Source organism: Meleagris gallopavo, chromosome 1 (assembly GCF_905368555.1).
Source record: "Meleagris gallopavo chromosome 1, MGAL_WU_HG_1.1, whole genome shotgun sequence".
Lineage (NCBI taxonomy): Eukaryota > Metazoa > Chordata > Aves > Galliformes > Phasianidae > Meleagris > Meleagris gallopavo.
Genome location: NC_139404.1, coordinates 186,733,917 through 186,748,853, shown reverse-complemented (window position 1 = coordinate 186,748,853; position 14,937 = coordinate 186,733,917). Strand labels below are relative to the sequence as shown.

At 47.3% G+C, this 14,937-nt stretch overlaps 1 protein-coding gene across 5 annotated transcripts in view; it reads left to right on the top strand.

Moving 5' to 3' along the window:
* The first annotated feature begins 102 nt into the window (after positions 1 to 102).
* Positions 103 to 14,937, top strand: part of RAB30 (RAB30, member RAS oncogene family) — a 50,200-nt gene continuing 35,365 nt past the window's right edge. For all 5 annotated transcript variants that reach the window (XR_014881146.1, XR_014881145.1, XR_014881143.1 and 2 more), the window contains exon 1: positions 103 to 541. The gene's annotated coding sequence lies outside the window, so the exon portion shown is untranslated. The remainder of the gene's footprint in view (positions 542 to 14,937) is intronic.

The following is a 14,937-nucleotide window of genomic DNA, read 5'->3' as shown; positions in this document are numbered from 1 at the left end:
ACGGCATCTAGGCGCCAAAAACTATAATTCCCAGAATCCTTTTCTCCAACCAATGGGAACGCGGCACCTCTTCCACTCGCCCCACCCCCGCAGGCGAGAGGGTGATGTCATCGCCCGTTCATTGTGCTCGCGCGGTGCCGCCTCCCGCTGCCGCTGCCAGCGCCGGGCACGGCGGGGGGGCGCGGGGCTGCGCTGCGCTGCGCTCCGCTACCGCTCCGTGCCCTGCGCCGTCTGGGGCTGCCCGAGTGCTGTACCGGCACACCACGCCCTCCTCCTCCTCCTCCTCCTCCTCCCCCTTTCCATCCCAAGGTTTCCTCGCACCGAACGCATCCCGGGAGCGGCAGGCAGCCGCACGCCGGGATTCAGCGCCCTGCTGGGGGTGAACGGGGCTGCCCTGTGCCCGGCCCCGGGGGGGGCGGCAGCGCGGCGGGGGCTGCCCGGTGCCAACCCCCGGGGGGGTGGACGCAGCCGTCCGGCCCCGCTGTGCTCGGCTCCCGCCTCGTTTTACGGTCGTGGAGAGGGAGGAAAAATCCCAAACCAGGTGAGTGCTGTTCCCTTTTTCTTAAAAAAAAAAAAAAAAGAAAAAATACAGAACGTGCAGGGATTCGGACGGTTTTTCGTTCGGGGTTGTTGAATTGTCCCCCCTCCTTCCTGCTCTTCAATGCGTTTGTCCGCACGGTGCATTGCCCAACGCGGGGAAGCGCTGCCGAGCGGGTTTGAGGAAAGAAGAAAAAAAAAAAAAAAAAAGGAAAAAAATCCAGACTGAAGGGGAAAAGCCAAATTGAAGGGAGAAATTCAAATTTAGGAGAATGAAGCCAAATTTAGGGGAAAAAAAAAAAAAGCCACAGCAACAAATGACAGAAATAATTCGGCTACGGAGCGCTGCGCGTCCCGGAGAGCGGCGGGGCGGGGATGGGGACGGAGCAGCGCCCCGCGCGTCCCGCATCGCACCGGCGGGCAGAACCGCTATGTTATGTCATGTATTGCCGTTATGTCATGTATTACCGCTATGTTATGTTTGTTATGTGTTACCGTTATGTGACTGCTTGCTCCCATTGCCCCTCCTTTCGTGCTGCACTGAGATCGGGTGGAAAAGAAACAAACAAAAGGACCGACCTCGCAAAAAAGTCACATAAGGGGGGTGTTTGTTTATTCGTTTATTTTTTCTTCTCTAAGTTTTTTTTTTTTTTTAAGGATGTTCCTAAGGTTTTTCCTTGTATTTATTTTTTTTATGAGGCTTTGGGATTGGTGGTGAGTGGTCCTGCAGGGTCCCCCCCACTCTGAGCCCTTTGCGTGAGGTTGGGGTCCAATCCTGACTGTGTGCAGTGACTTCAGGTTTCCCAGCTACCCGGTTCCTTATTCCAACTTCCATGCAGTTGGACACAGCCTTTTCCCTATTGACAAACACGACGAGGGCAGCTATTTTAAACTTCTCAACAACTTTGTGCTCTGGCAGAGCTCCATTCTGCTGCATCCTCTTTGCTCCTTGTGAGATTTTCTCTTGCACATTGCTATGTCAGTGCAAGATGCAAAGAAACTTCCCCAGCATGGCACCCCATGGGGCTTTTCCCCTTCTCCAGCCCTGCTGCTGTGGCGTGGCAGGGTCCTCTTCTTCCTTCCTTCCTTCCTTCCGTCCGTCCGTCCTCTGCAGTACAAACTCCGAGGTGAACAGCCACATATGGGGGAGTTGCCTTTGTTGTGTCTTTTTTTTTTTTTTTTTTTTTAAACCATATTTATTTCCTGGAATGCTGTTTTCCTCTTTATTTTAGAAGGGAGGGAAACTGGGAACCTAACACAGGGTTTCCCTTCCTGCCTGCAAAGGAGAAGTCTTACAGCAGTGATTTCATTAGGTGTGAAGGATGGCACTGGGAATGAAGAGATCACTTGAGAGCGTATCCTGGGAACTGCTCTGGGAAATGGTGATATGGAACTTGCAGGAAGGAACACAACTCCATGGGTTTGTGGTTTAAAACAATTGCCACTTCCGTGATGATGCTGATATTGGATGCTGCTGTCATCTTTATTTGCACTTCTATCTTTATGTAGATGTGTTGGGATCGATGCTTTGTTATTATTGACTTGTGTGCTGGCATCCAAGCTACTCAAGACATAATTAAAAAAGAATTTAAACTGAGACAGAGGAGGTTTAGGTTAGATATTAGGAGGAAGTTCTTCACACAGAGGGTGGTGATGCACTGGAACAGGTTGCCCAAGGAGGTTGTGGATGCCCCATCCCTGGAGGCATTCAAGGCCAGGCTGGATGTGGCTCTGGGCAGCCTGCTCTGGTGGCTGGCAACCCTGCACTTAGCAGGGAGGTTGAAACTAGGTGAGCACTGTGGGCCTTCTCAACCCAGGCCATTCTATCATTCTATGATAAGTAGTGCAGAAATCAATGCTGTAAGATGAAATTTTGCTTTGCGGCAGCAGACACAAAAATGGACCAAAAGCTGCAAATCACTCCGGAGCTCAGTGACTGTGGGGCAAACACAAAGCTGGGCTGAGGATTTCCTTCCTTTTGAGTAATCAGAGTCAAATGGTTTCAAACTGAAAGAAGAGGAGTTTAGATTGGATATAAGGAAAAGTTTTTTACAGTAAGGGTGACAAGGCATTGGCACAGGTTGCCCAGAGAGGTGGTGGATATCCCATCCCTGGAAACACTCAGGGTCAGGCTGGAGGGGGCTCTCAGCATCAGATCGAGATGTAGGTGTCTCTGTTCATTGCAGGGCAGTTGGACCCAATGGCCTTTAAAAGTCCCTTCCAGCTCAAACAATTCTATGGATTTCCTATTCAGGAATTCAGGTCTGGGGAGGAAATGAGTTTCTGGAGGAGGAGGTGGTGGAGTAGGGCTCTGTGCCAGAGGCTGAGCTTCGCCACTGGGCATGGGCAGGGCAGGTGAGGGTTATGGAGCTTTCCTCTGTTATGCTCCCCTTCTCCCTAGTCCCACAGAATGTAGAATCAAAGAATTGTAGAGGTTGGAAGGGACCTCTGGAGATCATTTGGTCCAAACAAGAAATCATAACAGCTGGGGATTGAATAAATTTGCTAATTCTTAAAACATTTTTTTCTTTTTTGTTCTAGAGCAGGACCAACAGTATGAGTGCAAGCCTTGCCCTCAGCATGGACTGAGAAATGTGGCAGGAGCTAATTCCTGCATTTTGCATCAGCTCCCAGGCAATAGGACAGCTAAAGATTCATTGCAGTAGTGTGACCAGCGTGGCAGGAGCGTGTGGGGAGGGCATGTCCAGCAGTGCTGAGGCTGTTGAAATCAGGAGGCTTGCATAAATGCTTGCAGAGCTTGAGAACTGGGGGTTCAGTAGACAATAAAATGACCTTTTTTATTAGAAGGTGGATTTCCAGTGCTAAGGCTATCCGTGTGTGTAGACAGAGGTTTGGGCAGAGATCTATTCTGCAATCCAAGCTGGGCTGGTGCTGAGTGTTACGTGACCTAAGGCAGTGTTTTGATTTACTCTTCAGCTCCTGTGATTTCATTCTGCAGCAAGTCACTTAGCTTCCTTCCCTCCCATCGATTCTGTCAGTAGCTGACTAACTCCTCATTTTGTTTTTAATGGCTCTCTTACAGTGTGAAACAGCTGTTCTGTCATGTTTGTCATGCAGTCCTGGTGGCTTATGGTCATGAATTTATATGGAGAGAGTTGGGTCAAATATTTCTCAGGTGCTAATATGTTGAATTAATTAGAGCAGAGCAGGACTTGAACATGTCCCTTGTCAGCACTTAAACAGAATCTGCACCACCTGAAAGTATGTCACTGTTACAATAGTTTTATAACTAATCTGTGCTACTGAGCATTGGATTTGAATGTAGGACAAAGGCAAGGTATTAGTGAGATTTGTGTTGTGGTGTTATTTGATTTCATCTTACGTAGATAAAAATGATTAGAGGGCTTGTTGTGTTGGGCTCTGGAGGGATATTGAGGCTGCAGACAGCCTGAGAGCTAATTGCTGTTTGTCACCTCACTTGGAGTTACTGCTCTTCCACTTCTCTCTGTGCACAGAGGTGTGCTCTTCCCTAATGTACTTCAGGCAAAATTTAAGCCACCTCTTTAAACTAACCTAGCTATGACTTTCCTGGGATAACTAGGGAGCGCTTTTACAAACGGAGGAAGAAAACTTTTAGTAAGATTTTACATTGCTTAATGTATGTAGTGTGTCACTAAAATCTGCTCATGTCCTATTCAAGATCAGAGGTTATCCTGTTTATTTTTATTTTATTTTATTCTTTTTTTTTTTTTTTAAGGTGCTGCTGGAGTAAGTGTTAACTGTAGCACTTAAGTATCTGTATAGTGTTTTCTTTTAGATTTTGAGATCAGGCAGGACAGAAAAGTTGTGCTGGCATTAAAAGCAGATGAACTTGCATGTGGCTTCAACTCTTTGAAAGGGTAGATAACAGCAGGACAAGGGGAAATGGTTTTAAGTTGAAGGAGGGAAGATTTAGGTTGGATATCATGGGGAAGTTCTTTACTATGAGAGTGCTGGAACAGGCTGCAACAGGCTGCCCAGAGAAGTTGTAGATGCCCTGTCCCTGGAGGTTTTCAAGGCTAGGTTGGATGTGGCCCTGGGTAGCCTGGTCTAGTATTAAATGTGGAGGTTGGTGGCCCTGCGTGTGGCGTGGGAGTTTGGTACTTCATGATCCTTGAAGTCCCTTCCATCCCAGTTCATTCTATGTTTCTATGAAAAGGCTGTATCCTGCAGAATGAGTTTAAATGAGGAAATAAAAGGATGTTACAGGTGCCAACGGTGCAGAATTCAAGTGATGCCTGGGTGACCTGGTCCTGCTAGAAGTGCTGGATGCAGGATGGAACATGATGCAGGGCCCCAGCAGCCTAATCCATGGCTGCAGTGGGCTGCTCCTCATCTGCCAGGAAGTCACAGGGAACTAAATTGTGCTGTTTGATTGTGTGTGCATCGATAGGGAAGGGGCTGCTAAAGATGTTGGACTAAAAGAATGACGTTCTGAGGAAGACACATTCTGCCCTGTGTTGGGTGAATATGAAGACACAGGGACTTGACAAGCCCTCCGGTCTTTCTAGCATAGAACCACAGAATGGCCTGGGTTGATCATCCAGTTTCAACCTCCTGCTATGTGCAGGGTTGCCAGCCACCAGACCAGGCTGCCCAGAGCCACATCCAGCCTGGCCTTGAATGCCTCCAGGGATGGGGCATCCACAGCCTCCTTGGGCAACCTGTTCCAGTGCATCACCACCCTCTGTGTGAAAAACTTCCTCCTAATATCTAACCTAAACTTCCCCTAACTTAGTTTAAAACCTTTCCCCCTTGTCCTATCAGTATCCACTCTCATAAACAGTCATTCCCTTCCAGTACTGGAAGGCCACAATGAAGTCTCCCCAGAGCCTTCTCTTCTCCAAGCTAAACAATCCCAGTTCCCTCACCCTTTCCTCATAGGGGAGGTGCTCCAGCCCTCTGATCATCTCAGTGCCCTCCTCTGGACCCGCTCCAAGAGCTCCACATCCTTCCTGTAGTGGAGGCCCCAGGCCTGGTTGCAGTACTGCAGATGGGGCCTCACAAGAGCCGAGCAGAGGGGGACAATCACCTCCCTCTCCCTGCTGGCCACCCCTTTTTTAATGCAGCCCAGAACACAGTTGGCTTTCCAGGCTACAAGTGCAACACACTGCTGCTCATGTCCAGCTTCTTGTCCACCAGGACCCCCAAGTCCTTCTCTGCAGGGCTGCTCTAAAGGGGTTCTTCGCCCAGTCTGTATGAACACCTGGCATTGCCCCAGCCCAAGTGCAGCACCTTGGCCTTCTGCTCCAAATACCCATTCATCCATAGGTACAAAAGTGATGAGAACTGTGGAAAAAGCTGAGATCCATGTTCAGGACTTAGATCAATGCCTTCGTTTTGGAGGTGAGTGTCGACATTCAGATTTCCAGGTGATCAAATACCAAGTGAAAGGGATTCCCGGGCTTGGAGAAGAAGTCATGTTTCCAGCTGCCCAGATTTTGGTTTTGCTGTATTGTGAAGTGTGCTTTCAGTAATAAAAAGCTGACTTGAAAAATAATCATTAGCACTTCTCTGTGATTTAAATTTCATTGCCTGAGCTCAGAGTAATGGAAAATAGATCAGTCAAAGCTTTTTATCTAAGAAGTTTCTAAAGGCAGCCAGCTTCATTTCTAATTAGTAAGAGGTTCTCTGTAGGACCATCTTCTGTGCTTCCAGGGCCTGATACATGGTATATTCGTGACTGTTGTGGGTGCAGCACTGGGAATATTTATTTCAAATAACTGATTTTCTTAAAAAAACATACTAAGGCAAACTTATACATATACAACTTATTTCTTGGACAGCCTGATTTCCTGTTAATGACCTCAAAAAATCCAGTAGGAGGTCTCCGTGCTGCAAACAGAGCTCTTTGCTGCCTTATTTTCCTAATACTGGAGGTTTGGGATATATTATAATGTGTCTGAACCTGATCAACAGAGAGGAAGAGCTTCTGAAAGTAGTCCTGTTTAGTTCATGCTCTATAGTTATTAATTAAAATATCTGGAAAGTAAAAATATCTGCAGTCAGAAAAGCTTTCACAATTTATTTGGTATTCCCATGAGGTCTTCTGGAGAAATGGGATTACTCCATTCTGAGGTGAATAAAATGTTTGGATGTGATACTCAGGCAGCCTCTCTTCATTATTCTGAAGTTACCATGAGAATATTGGTTCATTTTTGAGAAAGAGGTGAAGAGAAATAACAGCCTTTTCATTCTTGCATCTCCCCTGCAGTCTGTGGTGTGTTTTGTCCTGGGGGAAAAGGTATTCACTCTGATAAACCTACAGTAAAGAATTCAGTTAAAACCCTAACAAAGATGGAGGTGATGTGTAGCTTTCACAAGGGCAAGGGATGGGCTCTGGGCTCCTGACAACCCTGGGGAAGTCTGCTTGGATTCGTGGACTGGGTAGCCCATGATAAAGGTGGGCAGCTGCAAGTTTGTAGGCTGGAAGTTCAACCTGTGCGGTAATGGCTTTGAGCTCTGCACCTCCTCTCTGTAATCCCACTGGTTCCGTGACATGAATACAGAAAAGGGATTCCACTACAGAGGGGCAATTTTAACACTTAGCAGCAAATTCCATGTTCTCTAACCAAAACCTGCTCTGGTGAGCAGATACCATACCATCCCCAGCTCCTCCAGGCAGTACCTGCCTCCACAGTCTCCCCGTTCTGTAGCCAGTGGAGTTCTGCATTGCCCTCTAACTTCTCACATGTGCATCTGATAATACAGACATCCAGCTGTAAATATTTACTCTGGGGACCATTATGTGGTTATGGGGCAGTTCTCAAACAGTGCTGGGTATGAAAAAAGACCTGCAGAGGTTCTAGCTGAGTTGCATAAACCAGAAGCCTGAAACATCAGAAGTGAAGTTGGTGCCTGGTTTCTCTATTGCATTTGTCCTTGTTCAGAACAATTTGTTCCTTCTAAAAAGGGAACCGTGCCCATTTTCTTCCAGCCAGCAGTATTCACATTTCAAAAATATGGTAGTAGCATTTTGCTCAAATAGATGGATCTGTGTGTGCGTGCACATCAAAAATCCTCCATATAATGTCAGGTTTCTGTTAACTCTTTAATTTCAGCAGCAAAATAAGAACTGCAGACTATGAGCTTTTCAGGCTAGTGAGCTTGTGATTGACTTATTTATAAGAGAGAAGCATGACTGTGTGGTTTGGTTGGAAGCTGCTTTGTGGTGTCTGTAGGAATGAGGTTTCTTCTTGATCTGGACCTTATTCTCACCAACTGGACCTTATTCTCACCAACTGGACCTTATTCTCACCAACACAGATAGACTTGTTAAGGAAGTAAAGGTTGGGGGCAGTTTGGGTTGTAGTGATCATGAGATGGTGGAGTTCAAGATCCTGAGTGGAAGAAGCAAAGCAATAAGTAGGATTGCTACCCTGGACTTTAGGAGAGCCAACTTTGATCTCTTCCGGGACCTACTTGGAGCTATCCCGTGGGCTCGGGTGTTAGAAGGTAAGGGGGCCTCTGAGAGCTGGTCAGCATTTAAACAGCTCTTCTTCCAAGCTCAGGATCGGTGCGTCCCTGTGAGCAAGAAATCGGGAAAAGGTGGCAGGAGACCTGTGTGGATGAGCAAGGAGCTCATGCGCAAGCTCAAAGGAAAGAAGAAGGTCCATGAAATGTAGAAAAAGGGTCTGACCACTTGGGAAGAATATAGGAATGTAGTCAGGGCCTGCAGGGATGCGACGAGGAAGGCTAAAGCCCGTCTGGAATTGAATCTGACTAAAGTGATAATAAAAAAGGATAATAAAAAAGGCTTCTTCAAGTATGTTAACAGCAAAAGGAAAACTAGAGAGAATGTGGGCCCCTTACTAAATGAGGGGGAGGTTCTGGTAACGGGGGATGCTGAGAAGGCAGAGATACTGAATGCCTTCTTTATTTCCGTCTTCAGTGAAAAGGCTCTCCCTCAGATTTCCCACACCCTGGAGGTTAGTGAGAGGATCTGGGGAATGGGAGACTTCCCTTTAGTCAGGAAAGAGGACGTGCGTGAGCGCCTAGGCAGTACTAAGGTCCACAAGTCCAGGGGACCTGATGGGGTGCATCCACGTGTGCTGAGGGAGCTGGTGGAGGTCATTGCCGAACTGCTCTCCATCATTTTTGAGAGGTCTTGGATAACAGGGGAGGTCCCTGAAGACTGGAGGATAGCCAGTGTCACTCCGCTCTTCAAAAAGGGCAAGAAGGAAGATCCGGTAACTATAGGCCTGTCAGCCTCACCTCTGTCCCTGGAAAGGTGATGGAACAGCTTGTGCTGGATACCATCTCCAGACAACTGGGAGAAAAGGAGGTTATCAGGAGTAGTCAGCATGGGTTCACCAAGGGGGTGCTTGACCAACTTGGTGACCTTCTATGATGCTGTCACATGCTGGGTGGATGGGGGAAGAGCGGTAGATGTAGTCTACCTTGATTTTAGAAAGGCATTTGATACTGTCTCCCACGACATCCTTATAACAAAGCTGAGGAAGTGTGGGATAGACGAGTGGACAGTGAGGTGGGTTGAGAACTGGCTGACTGGCAGAGCGCAGAGGGTCGTCGTTGGTGGTGCAGAGTCTGGCTGGAGACCTGTAACCAGTGGTGTCCCCCAGGGGTCTGTGCTGGGTCCGGTCTTGTTCAACATCTTCATCAATGACCTTGATGAGGGGATAGTGGCCACCCTCAGCAAGTTTGCTGATGATACGAAGTTGGGAGGATTGGCTGACACGCCTGAAGGCTGTGCTGCCATTCAGCGAGACCTGGACAGGCTGGAGAGCTGGGCAGTAAGAAACCGGATGAGGTTCAACAAAAGCAAGTGTAGGGTCTTACACCTAGGGAGGAATAATTGCATGCACCAATACAGGCTGGGGGATGAGCTGCTGGAGAGGAGCTCTGCAGAGAGGGACCTGGGCGTCCTGGTGGACGACAGGTTGGCCATGAGCCAGCAGTGTGCCCTCGTGGCCAAAAAGGCCAATGGCATTCTGGGGTGCATTAAGAAGAGTGTGTCCAGCAGGTCGAGGGAGGTGATCCTCCCCCTCTACTCTGCCCTGGTAAGGCCTCATCTGGAGTACTGTGTCCAGTTCTGGGCTCCCCAGTACAAAAAAGACAGGGATCTCTTGGAAAGAGTCCAGCGGAGGGCCACAAAGATGGTGAAGGGCCTGGAGCATCTCCCCTATGAAGAAAGGCTAAGTGAACTGGGTCTGTTTAGCCTTGAGAAAAGACGACTGAGAGGGGACCTGATCCAGGTTTATAAATATCTGAGGTGTGGCGGCCATAGCGGTGAGGCCAGTCTCTTTTCAGTGGTACATGGAGACAGGACGAGGGGAAACGGACATAAGCTGCAGCATAGGAAGTTTCGCACGAATGTGCGTAAGAACTTCTTCACGGTGAGGGTGATGGAGCACTGGAACAGGCTGCCCAGGGAGGTTGTGGAGTCTCCTTCTCTGGAGATATTCAAGTCTCGCCTGGACGCCTACCTGTGCGACCTGGTGTAGGGAACCTGCTTTGGCGGGGGGGTTGGTCTCGATGATCTCTAGAGGTCCCTTCCAACCCCTACAGTTCTGTGATTCTGTGATTCTGTGATTCTGTGATTCTGTGATTCTGTGATTGTGCTCTTGGGTGCTACCAAGTGCTGACTGTCTCCCCTATGAATATGGTGTATACTTGGTGCAGGATCTAACCCTACTTTCCATTCTCATCTACCCCCCAGCAAAACTGGAAAGTCTGTGATCCTTAGATAATTCTCAGTATTCCCATTGTGCTTGCAGATCTTGGAAGCTAATTTTGTTATTAGAGCTTTCTTAATTAGGAAATCTTTATTTCTTTTGTTTATATATGTATTTATATTACTGTATATTATACGTATATTGTTGTATTTAAGTATATTATTTATGCATGTATCAAGTATATTTTAAGCAGTTTTGCTGTCTCAGTCCCCTAGAAAAGCCATTTTGCATTGCATTTGCTTTTGGCTATGCCAGTAGTCAGTCCTGTGGTGGAGATCAACCCTGTCTTGCCAGTATGGGGAATTCTTAAAGCTCCTCATGGAGTTGCTGCACTGCTGTGCTTCCACCACCAATAACTTGGTCTTACACACCGTAAGCCTTCAGTCTATTGTCAGTGGCCGTCCCATTTATATCAGCGTTGTCTCTAACTTGTTGTGCAGCTGGATTAGGAAACTACTTTTTAAAGACAATCTTCTTCTTTTTTTTTTTTTTTCCTATTTTTTGGATATTTTTGCTAAGTTAGCTTTCTTGGAACAGCCCCTCCAGACCAATTCACTTTGCAGCCATGCAGGTGCTTACCTGGTATTTAATTTTAAAAAGTCTCTTCTATTGAGAAATTTATAGAATCATAGGATATCCCAAATTGGAGAGGACCCATGAGGATCACCAAGCCTCTCGGCCCCCAGTCTGTGCTTACAGCCAGGGCTGCCCCATCCCAGGTGCAGCACCCAGCACTTGCTCTTGTTAAAGTGAAGAAATTCAGGAATAAATTGAGCGTTGATGTGCACAACTAAATAACCAAGGAATGCATTCACTGTGGGCTGCGGCTAATCGTGTTCGAGTAAAGGAGGCTGATTGTGGAATAAATATTAAATAAAGTGTCTCATTAAATTGTGCCGTTTTACTAAAGCTGTCGCCGCAGGGAGGAAAAACCTGGCGTGAATTAATGTTTGTTTACTTCAGCTGTCAGTCAGCACGGCAGTGAGCTTGCTGCATCAGTCTGCAGAAGGGCCATTAGTACCCAGGACATCCCGCTTCAATGTCAAACTCCTTGCTGAAAAATGTGTGGAACTGCATGAAAAGAGATTTCCATTGCCTTAGCGCATCTTTCACAGTACTCCTTATTTTGCTTGATGACATCAGTTCTTGGAGATGCTGGAATGCTGTAAAAATATCTCCTATTCAGTGTTGGGTGGTGCATAGTAAGTGCATGTACTTATGATTGTATCTGATAGTTGGAGGGTTGCTCCTGAACTGACAGGTGTGACTCAAGGCCATTCCCTCTCATCCTATCAGTGTTACCTGGCAGGGGGGCCGACCCCCACCTCACTGTAATCTTCTTTCATGGCATTGTAGAATGCAGTAAGGTCTCCCTGAGCCTCCTCTTCTCCAGACCTAACAACGCCATATCTTTGGGAGAAGACTTTTTTCTGTCAGTCCCTACTTTGTACTGTGAGAATCTGAATTAGCTGCAGCTCGTTGGTGCTATGGTAGTAAAAGTAAGCAGTGCTGTACCTGGGTGTGTGGGGTAATCATAGATTGGCCTGGGTTGAAAAGGACCACAAAGATCATCCAGTTTCAACCCCCTGCTATGTGCAGGGTTGCCAACCACCAGACCAGGCTGCCCAGAGCCATATCCGGCCTGGCCTTGAATGCCTCCAGGGATGGGGCATCCACAGCCTCCTTGGACAACCTGTTCCAGTGCATCACCACCCTCTGTGTGAAAAACTTCCTCCAAAACGAAATTAGTGATCTATGAATGAATCTTTACTTTCACTGCAAAGCGATCTGTGTATAATTTGCAGTTTTCTCTAAGAGGGCTTTGCAGGTGAAACAATTGAGCTCTGCATCTAACTGCTTCATGATTAAAGGCAAGGTACTCCCACTTCTGTCTCCTGGTTGCCTCCATCTGTAAGATAGAGATAACCTCAGAGGGTTGCCTTGTATATTTTTCAGTGATTTGTTGTATGCTGCTGATGAAAAGTGTTATGGGCAATGTTAACGAAGCTTACAACTCAGCCTCTGCTTCACATTGATCAATACTTCAGGCATGTTCAGGCTCCACACAGAGCACTAGCAAATTCTGAACTGGGCTTAGTCTGTAGATGACAATAATAACTCCTGTTTATGCAGGGCTTTTCCTTTGGAAGAACTCCAAAGAATTTTATGAACTGTCATGTGAGCTCTTGGCGCTGCATGATGGGTTTTGTAATGCGTTTGGCGGCAGTGTGTGAGAGGAGAGGGAGAGAGAAATAATGGTGTGTGTGGTGAGGAGGACAGCGCAGGTAGGTGAGTAAGGAGACAAGCTATCACTGCCAGAGCTGTGGCTTAGCTTTGAGGTGATCTAGCATTCCTAGAGCTCGCGTCATGCAAAATGCAACACATTTCTTGTGGTCCCGTTGCACTGCAGCGTGGGTTCAATCCCAGTGAAGCAGAAAGAGCACTGTTTGCTCTCAGGGGCTTCCTTCCTGCAGAGCATGTGCACTTCTGAAGATCGTCGTTCCAAAACTGTGGTACAAAATTGTGATGCCAGTGATTTCTCAGCCTGAGTGACAGCACATGTCATGTCCTCTTACAGAGGCAGAAGGCACAGTCACTTGGAGTTTGCTCTCCAAATCCAAAATTGCTGAAAGTACAGCCCAGAGAATTTACACTCCAATTGAAATCCCATTAACTCTAAATCCTCTTTGATAGCGTAAATCACTTTGCAAAGATGTTGGCTAAGGATTTGTTACGTTCAATTGGGTCTGTTCTCTGAATGATGGAGTGTTGTTGTAAGAAACCAGATGAGGTTCAACACAAGCAAGTGTAGGGTCTTACACCTAGGGAGGAATAATTGCATGCACCAATACAGGCTGGGGGATGAGCTGCTGGAGAGGAGCTCTGCAGAGAGGGACCTGGGAGTCCTGGTGGACGACAGGTTGGCCATGAGCCAGCAGTGTGCCCTCGTGGCCAAAAAGGCCAATGGCATTCTGGGGTGCATTAAGAAGAGCGTGTCCAGCAGGTCGAGGGAGGTGATCCTCCCCCTCTACTCTGCCCTGGTAAGGCCTCATCTGGAATACTGTGTCCAGTTCTGGGCTCCCCAGTACAAAAAAGACAGGGATCTCTTGGAAAGAGTCCAGCGGAGGGCCACAAAGATGGTGAAGGGCCTGGAGCATCTCCCCTATGAAGAAAGGCTAAGTGAACTGGGTCTGTTTAGCCTTGAGAAAAGAAGACTGAGAGGGGACCTGATCCAGGTTTATAAATATCTGAGGTGTGGCGGCCATAGTGGTGAGGCCAGTCTCTTTTCAGTGGTATGTGGAGACAGGACGAGGGGAAACGGACATAAGCTGCAGCATAGGAAGTTTCGCACGAATGTGCGTAAGAACTTCTTCACGGTGAGGGTGACGGAGCACTGGAATAGGCTGCCCAGGGAGGTTGTGGAGTCTCCTTCTCTGGAGATATTCAAGTCTCGCCTGGACGCCTACCTGTGCGACCTGGTGTAGGGAACCTGCTTTGGCGGGGGGGTTGGTCTCGATGATCTCTAGAGGTCCCTTCCAACCCCTACAGTTCTGTGATTCTGTGATTCTGTGATTCTGTTGTCTTCTCTGAATCATGGACACCGAGGTTGGTTTCGCTGAAGTTGAATGCTGTAGGTCCCAAATGCTGTCACTGGAGAGAGATGATAGATTCAGAAGTGCTCTGAGATGCTTATCTCATTCGCATATTAAATAGGGAATCTGGATCTTTTATGAGATATTTTAGTCAGCTCTTCAAAGGTAGTTAAGAAGAAACACTGCCACTGGAGGTCAATGTAATCTGCCAGAGCAGAATCACATGCTACTGCTTTTAAAGCCTTGACACAAGGCTCAAGCTATTGAATGGAAAATGATTTTATCAAATGGGAAATAGTTTTAAGTTGGAGGAGGGAAGATTTATGTTGCATACTGGGGAAGTTCTTTACTATGAGAGTGGTGAGGTGCTGGAACAGGCTGCCCAGAGAGGTTGTGGATGCCCCGTCCCTGGAGGTGTTCAAGGCCAGGTTGGATGGGGCCCTGGGCAGCCTGGTCTGGTATTAAATGGGGAGGTTGGTGGCCCTGCATGTGGCAGGGGGTTGGAGATTCATGGTCCTTGAGGTCCCTTCCAACCTGGGCCATTTCATGATTCTGTGAAATCATTTACTAATGAGAACTTCATCAGCTTTTTTGTACATCCCACGTGAAAACACATTTCAGAGAGGTTTTGAGCACTTGGCCAAATGCTGAAGCTTCACGAGCTCAGAATTACTAAAAACCAACTTGGACAGGATCGGAAAGTAGGTAACATAAATTAGTACCTACACCTGGAAGCTATGACAGGAACACAGGGAAGAAGTGTGTTGCTGCTGTGTGTGCTCTTGTTGGGCAGCAATGAATGTCCAAAGCAACCAAGCAGCTGCAGCTAAACAGGAATGGCAAGAGCCTGTCCACCTTCATTACAGTGCAGCCACTAATTTGGCCTCATTCCTGCTTGCCTGTTGATTGCAAGACTTGTAGAAATCGGATTCTTGTAATTTTTTCTGAAGCATTTTTTCCTTTGGAACCTTCTGGCACCTGTTTACGTGATTGCAAAAGACTGCTTTCCATTTCAAAATAGAAATAAGATGTACATAACATTTCAAGGAAAGGAGAGCTTGTTAAATTCAGATTCTTGATGGCAATGTTCAACCAACACTTACATGGTATGG